The 8,801-nt window shown below is 38.8% G+C and overlaps 1 pseudogene; it reads left to right on the forward strand.

The window, feature by feature from the left end:
- The first annotated feature begins 3,427 nt into the window (after positions 1–3,427).
- On the forward strand, positions 3,428–8,104 carry LOC123256885 (annotated as a pseudogene).
- Positions 8,105–8,801: the final 697 nt, after the last annotated feature.

Below are 8,801 nucleotides of genomic sequence, written 5' to 3' on the forward strand. Positions count from 1 at the left end.
TGAACCCCACCTCTGCAGCTTGAATCCCTCTCTGCAATATGAATCTCATACCTATTACACTCACTGATCTTAGAGGATTTATTATTATTATTATTGCTATTATGATTTTTCAAGCTTCTTCTGTTTCTGTTTTCCTGTTCCTGTTTCTACAATCCATAGCTACATGACCTACCTTCTCACAAAAAAAAAAACAAAAAAAAAACAAGTCATTGGTTGCCTCTTGTGTTCTTTTAAAAGAGTTATTATGACCTCTGACTTTCAGTTCCTTCTTTTACTTGTTCCTTTACTTTAGCTATTTCTTTTCTTAATTTCTCTTATAATTCATTTTTTCCTTCTTTAAACTCTCCACTAATACAGCATCCTCTCTAGTTTCCTTTTCATGGCCATCAAAGATGTAAACTACTCCTCTCCTTAATTTATCAAGGTCCATAGTTGGCCAGTCAGGACATTTAGTCATAAAATATTTCTTAACCACACTGAAGTAGTTTTTAAAAATTGTGTCCATACACATGTAAAACCTAGTGGAATTGCTCATTGGCTATTGGAGGAGGGGGTGGGAGGAGGGAAGAGAAAGAACATGAATCATGTAACCATGGGAAAATATTCTAAATCACTTAATTAAATAAAAATTTTTCAAATTAAAAAAATGATAAAAAAAATTGTGTCCTTATGTATCTAACATCTTTTCCCCTAGAAAGATCTAGGTCCAGATATCTGCATTTATGAGCCTATCCATGAATGGAAATGGTTTCTCCTTATCCTCCTACTTTAAGTCTTCAAATTTAGTCTAAGTACCTTGACTGTCAGAACAAGCCTTCATTTCTTTTAGTAATGCATTCCTAGATTGACATAGATGTACCTAATCTTCCTCTGAATTTGGGTTCCATTTTAGAGCCAATGAATGGCCCCCTCTCCCTGAATCTGATTAACAAAAGTGGCAATGAGAAGGAGTAGCTAACATCTGATGAGAAAATTTTGACTCCTGAATATATTGCAAACAAGGTTAGATAAGCACCTAGTAGTGGTGCCTATTCACCTAATAGATTCATTATTAAGAAGCTGTTGAGAGCCATTGGATGTTGAGAGCCATTGGAGAAATAGGGTCAAATTTAGAGCCTGTTATCTGAATTCCCTACATGACCAATCCAGGCTGAGGCAGTCTTTGTGTTTGGTCCTGGTCACCTGAGCCCTGAAAAGCTCTGGTACCCGCAGGTAGGTTAATCCAAAAACAACTTGACCCCTCCAAGAGGCTATTAGGAGTCATTTAGAGAAACAGAGTCTGTAATAGGTATTTTATCTGGATCCCATTACAAAATCATTGGCAAGTTAAACTGTGTGTATGGTTTTTTCTGCACTGCATGTCAGATGCAGATAGAATGGGCCATCTAAGGTAAAAAACCGAAGCTCCTCTTTTGACTCATTTTTAGATCCCCACATTTTCTCAATATTCTTATTGGAAAGCTTTGAGTCCATAACCAGACCAGAAGCTACTGAGTTAACAATTACTCTCCTTGACAATTTCTCTCCTTGATAATTAAGAAGCCTGAACCCTAAAAAATATATTACTTAGATAAAGACTGGAGCCAGACAATTTAGTCCAGACTATCTGACCAGGTGCAGATCTGTAAATCAAGGCAGAACATAATTAGTAAACATCTCCATGAAAATTTTTCTGCTCCCAGAATTAGCCCCTACTAATTGGTGGTTGGAATTTGGCCCTTGTCCTTGCACCCATATCTCTATTTTTTAGACTTTAATGGATTGTGTATGATTTGTAACCCCTTCACAGCTGTGACTCTTTCTTTGTGTTCTTTGTTTGAAACCAGTATAAAATAAAGTCCAAAATCCCATAGCGTTGGATCAGCATGGGCTAACCACTAGTTTGGCTGTTCTCAGTTTCTTTTTCCTGTCTTAACAATCCGACGCCGTAAAACGCCACTCAGAACCCTTACCATATAGAGCTGGCCCTCTATAAGAAGCTCTTTTTTAGGGGCTGCTAGGTTGTTCAGTAGATAGAGAGCAAAGTAGAGAAAAGAGGTCCTAGATAGAAATCCGGCTTCAGATAGTTTCTTGGTTTGTGGCCCTTAGCAAGTCACTTAACCCTACTTACTATCTCATTATTGCTACGTCTGGCTTAGAATTGATGCTCAGAGTAGATTCGAAGACAAAAGATACACTTTTTTTAAAAAGAAGCTTAGGTGATCCTCAATGTTTCATTCTATTTTAGATGTGACTATTATATACATCCCCTTTTTTATACTGTTCAAATTGAGAATCTGTATACTTATTAACTATGTTCTGTGTACATTCTCAAGGACTTCAGTAGGTCCACACCCAGCCATCATCCAAACAAATTCTTTAAAGCTTCTCTACCTGAACCAAAAATCAGCCTACCACATAGATTCTTAGAAAATTTTAACAATAGTGGTAATAATGCTTACTTCAGCCTCCTTAGATTTATCCTAATGATAACAGGTGTGAGTTCATTTTTACTGGTGATAAGATCTGGTAATGGCTAAACCTGAAAGCTTTGAGATTCACAAGTTAAATAATTAGCTTTACAGCTAACTAGAGTGTGAAAATTCATAAATCACCTCCCAGTATAGATCAACTTATGATAAGGAAGCAAGTTCCATCTAAATTTGTTCTGCTGTGTTAAAGCTACCTGTGATAGGATGATTTACTTTGTAAAAGTGACTTTTTCTTTGATTCTCTTGAGTTATAGATTTAATTCTTAAAAACTGAGGTCAATTTGTTTCAGAAAATTTTTCATAATACAGAGGATAGTAAGGTCTTACAACACTGCTTACAGTTTGAGGTCATTGCTTTGAGAAATGGGCCTGTGTACTGAACTTTGGCAGCAGACTGTTAAATGCAATTATCAGAAGGAACCATCTTGACTTCTCTGACCTGAAGGTTGGGACAGGTCTTGGGATATCTCTGGAAAGTTCACACCCTTTGAACGTGTGAACTCATCAGATGTTAGCCACTCCTCTCCATTGCCACTCCCTCTTATTCACACCTCTCTGTTGTAGAGTATTTAAACCAGCTCCTGCTTCAGAGTGGATACTCCTGTATTCCCACATTCTGTGGTGACTTGGAACTGCAGTTCTTCTCCCCTGAACAAAATTTCTTATTGCTACTTTGGTAGTCCTCTTTGTTTGGAATTGCCATATCTAGAGGTGGTGGTGGTATTTGAAGACTTCTACTTAGCTAGCCACCATTTTCAACCTTGGGCAGCAGGTACCACCACAGAAGCCTTTTATGTCCAGTCAGGATTCCATTCCACCACCTAGCTTGGGGAAATCAGTCTCTCAGTTTCTCCAAACTCACATCTCTTTTTCAGCTAAGTTTTTGGCCCTTTGATTGAGGGTTTTCAGATCTTTTGGCAATTTGGATCCCTCCCCACAGTAGATAGTATGTCAGGATGAATGCCCTGACCAAGGTGAAACTCATCAATGAGCTAAATGAACGGGAAGTAGAGCTTGGGGTTGCTGAGAAAGTATCCTGGCATGCTGAGTACAAGGATAGTGCCTGGATTTTTGTTGGAGGGTTCCCTTATGAATTGACTGAAGGGGACATCATCTGTGTGTTTTCACAATATGGGGAAATTGTTAACATCAATCTCGTAAGAGATAAGAAGACTGGAAAATCTAAAGGATTCTGTTTTCTTTGCTATGAGGATCAGAGAAGCACTATTTTGGCTGTGGACAATTTTAATGGAATAAAGATAAGAGGAAGAACCATTCGAGTGGACCATGTGGCTAATTATAGACCCCCTCAGGATTCCAGGTATCTGGATGATGTGACCAGAACCCTCCAAGAGAAGGGCTCTGGGGTTAAAACCCAATTTCCTGGTTTTCCTGAATCTTCTGAAGATGAGAGGCCTTTGAGAAAGTACCAAAAAGCCAAAAAAGAGGAAAAAAGGAAGAAAAATGATGAGAATTATGAATATGAAAGAAGTAGCAGTAACACAGAATCTAGGTCAGCCAAATTCCATAAGGAGAAACCTGGAAAAGAACAAGAGTTAAATTCTTGGCACAAAGATCATTCTAAACACAATAGAAAAAGAGACCTTCCCCAAAGCCAAAAATCAGTAGGTAGCCCAAAACACAGATCAAGAAGCCCTTTCAAAAAATGGTCTGACAGCTCTCAGCAGGATGATAGCCCTTTAGGGGAACCATACTACCAGAAATCTGATGTTAGTCTTCCAGGGTCTCATACCTCTAGCAACTATGACTCCTACAAGAAGAGTTCAGGTGGATCCTCTAGAAGACAGTCAATTAACCCACCTTATAAAGAGCCACCAACCTACCAGTCCAGGACCTGTTCACCTGGATCATACGGTAGGAGGCAGAGATCAGTGAGTCCATACAAAAGGAAGCATTCATCCAGCTATAAGAGGAGAAATGATCCATACAGTGGGTGATCGCCTGGTCCCTATAGCCGAAGACATTGTAAGTACTCTTTGAGTCAGAACCCTCTTCCCAGGAAATCAGTGAAGTCTAAAAAAAGAAGACCTATATTCTAGATATTCATCTTCTCAGAGCAAAAAGAACTGATCATGCTCACCAATTTGATATTCTAGTATCTCATCAACCAGCCTTCCATTAAACTCCAAGCTGGGAGCTAAACTCAGAAGGAAGAATAAGGAGAGGGAAGCTTCAGCAACTGCTACAAAATTGGATGGAAAAGAGGTAAAAAGGTTAACTTCAATTTTGCTTAAAAAAGAAAATATCTCAGGGGAACTGTGAAAAGGGAATGCTTTGTTCCTTTTATCTATTCTGAGTTTATACTTGTGAAAGGGAATCCTTTATTCCCTTTGTGTATTTTGAGTTAAAGCTTGGTTAACAATAACTTAAGTACCCCTACTTAGTACCTCCCTAGATTGTGCAGACAGGATTAATTCTCCTTTCTCTACTTTTGATTTGAATCAAAAAAAGCTTGAACACCCTACTTAGCACTATGTGGGGGAACTCTCCACCCTTTTAACTCAATCAGCCAGGAAATGAGAATTCACACCTCAGTCAGCCAGGAATCTGTGAATTCTTTTGCTGAGTATTCACCTCTCTAGAAAGTGAGAAGTCATTACAAAAAACACTGCCCTCTGTGCAGTCCTGGACAATTTGGAAGCTGTGATTGGCCCTTGTTAAAAGGGGAAGGGACAGGAAGCCACTATAAGAGGCCCTGAATTTCTGGGGCTGAAGGAGTCAACTCCAAGAAAGAAGTTAGATTCAAGAAGCAGTTAGATTTCAAGAAGGAAGCCAGACTCAGAAGTCACTTTCCCCTCGAGTCATTGTGTTGTCCTGCATCTTGGATGCAAGTTAGGTGAGTGGATAGCTGGCTTTCCTTTCTTGTCTTCTGGAGAGAGTTTAATTCCAGTTGAAGTTCAACAAGACCTGGCTGTGTAGAGCACTGGAGCAATATTTAGTTAGATAGGCTAATGTCTTCTCTACCCTTTTGTATTTCTTTGCTTTCACTCTTACCACCTCTTTTGTAAATAAAAGCTATTAAAATCTTTTTCGACTTTGAACAATAATACTTTGAATCAGCAACCACCATTATTATTTATATATTTTAGTCAAAACATGAAAACTTAATTCTTACAGAGAAGAAGCATCTTGTTTATAGGGAGCCATGCCTCTATATGATTTTTTGGGGTCCTGAGCAGCGTGGTGGCATAGGATGGTTAAAGCAGGAGAAAGAAAATGAGAACAACTAGACTAGTGGTTAGCTCATGCTGTCCCGAATTCTGCGGGCATGGAAGTTTATTATATACTGATTTCAAGCAAAAAGGAGTCACAGTTGGTAAGGGGCAATAAATCATGCATAATCCATTGAAGTCTAAAGAATACAGATGCAAAGACAAATTCCAAACCCCAATTCAGGAGGGGATAATTCCGGGAGAGGAAATATCCCAGGGATATGCTCACCAGTCAAATCCTAAAGGAGCCAGTTCTAATCTGAATATGCACTCTTATCTAATTAACATTTGTTAGGATTCAGGCTTTTCAAGGAAAGGAATCATTAACTCAGTAGATGCTGGTCTGCTACTTCAAAGCTCTCCAATAAGAATTCTAAGAAAGGTGGGGATTAAAGACTGAGTCAAAAGAGGAGAAAAAGGAGCCTCAGATTTTTATCTTAGATGGCCCATTCTGTCTGTCCTGACAGTCAGTGCAGAAAAATCATACACAGTTTTACTTGTTGAAGATTTTGTAATGGGATCCAGATAAAATATCTGTTACAGACTCTGTTTCTCTAAATGACTCCTAATAGCCTCTTGGAGGGATCAAGTTGATTTTGGATTAACCTACCTGCTGGTACCAGAGCCTTTTGGGGCTCAGGTGACCAGGACCAAACACAAAGACTGCCTCAGTCTGGATTGGTCATGTAGGGAATCCAGATAAAAGGCCCTAAATTTGATCCTATTTCTCCAAAGGCTTTAATTTAATACATCGAACGGCTTCCCACACTTGTTCCTACTAAAGAATTGAAATCACAGGGGACAAAGGCCTCTAAACCCATAGTATTGAAAGAGGAGATTGTGTGCTAAAGAAATCAGAGACATTTGAAAAGGAAGCTCCTCCACTTTTCCCCCAAATTACCTCTCCTCTACCAACCACCACCCCTCAGGTGTCCTTCTTGTTACTTTTTCCTCTATTACCTGCTGTTCCATATCAACTGCCTTTGCTGCCTCTCCAACCAAATTGAGTCAGATCTCCACTTCTACTATCCCAACTTTCTTATCTTCTACAACCCAAAGGGCATCTGCTTTATACTCTCAAGCAGATTCTCAGTCCCTTGTACAGGTTTCTATGAAAACTGCTATTCCACATCCGAAAACTTTAGCTTTGTGTACTCTGCCATTTACACCCATGCTACCTGGGGAGGATGACTTGGGTAGTACAAAGGAGAGACATTCTCCAAAACCTATAAAGAAGGAGAAGGAACAAAGAACTCAGAATTTTCTCATGGACTTCCCCCTTCTTCCAGAGTTCCCTATTGGTGATCCATGTCCTAGATTCTCTATAACCAAAGGTTGCCACCCTACCTCAGAAACCATATAAGAAAAGACCAAGAATTTGTTTACCACATTATGGGGAAAGGAGAGAAACAGAAAATGATCAAAGGAAGCACTGTGTGGACAAGTTAGATATAATTGGAATTATTGGGTGGGGGAATCATATGGACAAGTATATAAAGCTTAGGACAAAGACACAGGAGAACTAGTAGCCCTAAAGAAGTTTTGACTACATGATAAGGAAGAAGTCTTCCCAATCACAAGTCACTTGTGAGATCAAAATTCTTTGACAGATGACTCACCAGAATGTTGTTCATTTGAGGGAAATTGTCACAGATAAACAAGATGAACTGGATTTCAAGAAAGAAAAAGGTGCTGTTTACCTTGTGCTTGAATACATGGACTATGACTTAAAGAGGCTGCTACAATCTGGATCAGCATATTTATCTGAGGGCCACATTAAGGCCTTCATGAAACAGATAATGGAAGGTTTAGATTATTGCCACAAAAAAAAGTTCCTACATAGGGATATAAAGTTTTCCAACATTTTGCTGAACAACCATGGACAAATCAAGCTGGCAGATTTTGGACTTGCTCGTCATCCTTACATGAATAAAGGCATTACATTGCATTATCTACCACCAGAACTGCTCTTAGGAGAGGAGCACTACACACCAGTCATAGACATTTGGAGTTGTGGTTGCATCCTAGATGAACTGTTTATAAAGAAGCCTACTTATCAAGCTTGTCTGGAAGTGGATCAGCTCAATCTAATCAGTCAGCACTGTGGCAGTCCCTGTCCAGGTACGTGGCCTGATGTTATTAAGCTACCTTACAATGAAACCAAAGAAGCAATACCCTAGGCATCTGCATGAAATGTTCTCTTTTGTTCCTTTGGCTGTTTAGGACTTGCTTGACCACATGCTGACACTGGATCCTAACAATTGATACACTGCTGAGCAGGCCCTGAAGGGTGACTTTCTTAGAGATTCTGAGCACAGCAAAAGGGCTCATCCAGATCTCCCTCACTGGCAGGATGGTTGGGAACTATGGCATAAGAAACAGTGGTGCATGTTGACCTAATAAAAAAGATAAGAAAGGAAGATGCACATGGATAAAAAGAAACCACAAACAAGAAATAATATCAGCATTAAACATATATGCACCAAACAGCATAGCACCTAAATTCCTAAAGGAGAAATTCCATGAATTACAAGAGGAAATAAACAATAATACTTTATTAGTAGGGGACATTAACTTTCCCCTCTCAGAAGTAGATAATTCAAGCCAATAAAAAAGAAGTAAACATGAAAGAAATTAAGGAGGTGGAGAGAATTTTAGAAAAGTTAGATTTGATAGACTTCTAGAGAAAACTGAAGGGATATAATAGGAGGGGATACACCTTTTTCTCAGCAGCATATGTCACTTCCACAAAAACATGTAGGAATAGCTCTTCCAAAACAAACACAAAAACTATGTGGATATAATTATGAAAGTTTCTATACAAAATAAAGCCAAATTTAAATAATTGGAGAAATGTTAATTGGTCATGGGGGGAGGGCAAAGCCAATATAATTAAAAGGACAATCATACCTAAACCAATCCATTGATTCAATGCCAAACAAATTATTTCACTGAGCTAGAAAAAATAACAGTATTCATTTGTAAAAACAAAAGCTCATGAATGATAAAGGAAATAATGAAAAATGTTAAGGAAGGAGGTCAATAGTACCAGACTTTGAACTATATCATAAAGCAAGAACTATCAAAAAGTATCTGG

The sequence above is a fragment of the Gracilinanus agilis genome, chromosome 1 (assembly GCF_016433145.1).
Source record: "Gracilinanus agilis isolate LMUSP501 chromosome 1, AgileGrace, whole genome shotgun sequence".
In the NCBI taxonomy this organism is placed as follows: Eukaryota; Metazoa; Chordata; class Mammalia; order Didelphimorphia; family Didelphidae; genus Gracilinanus; species Gracilinanus agilis.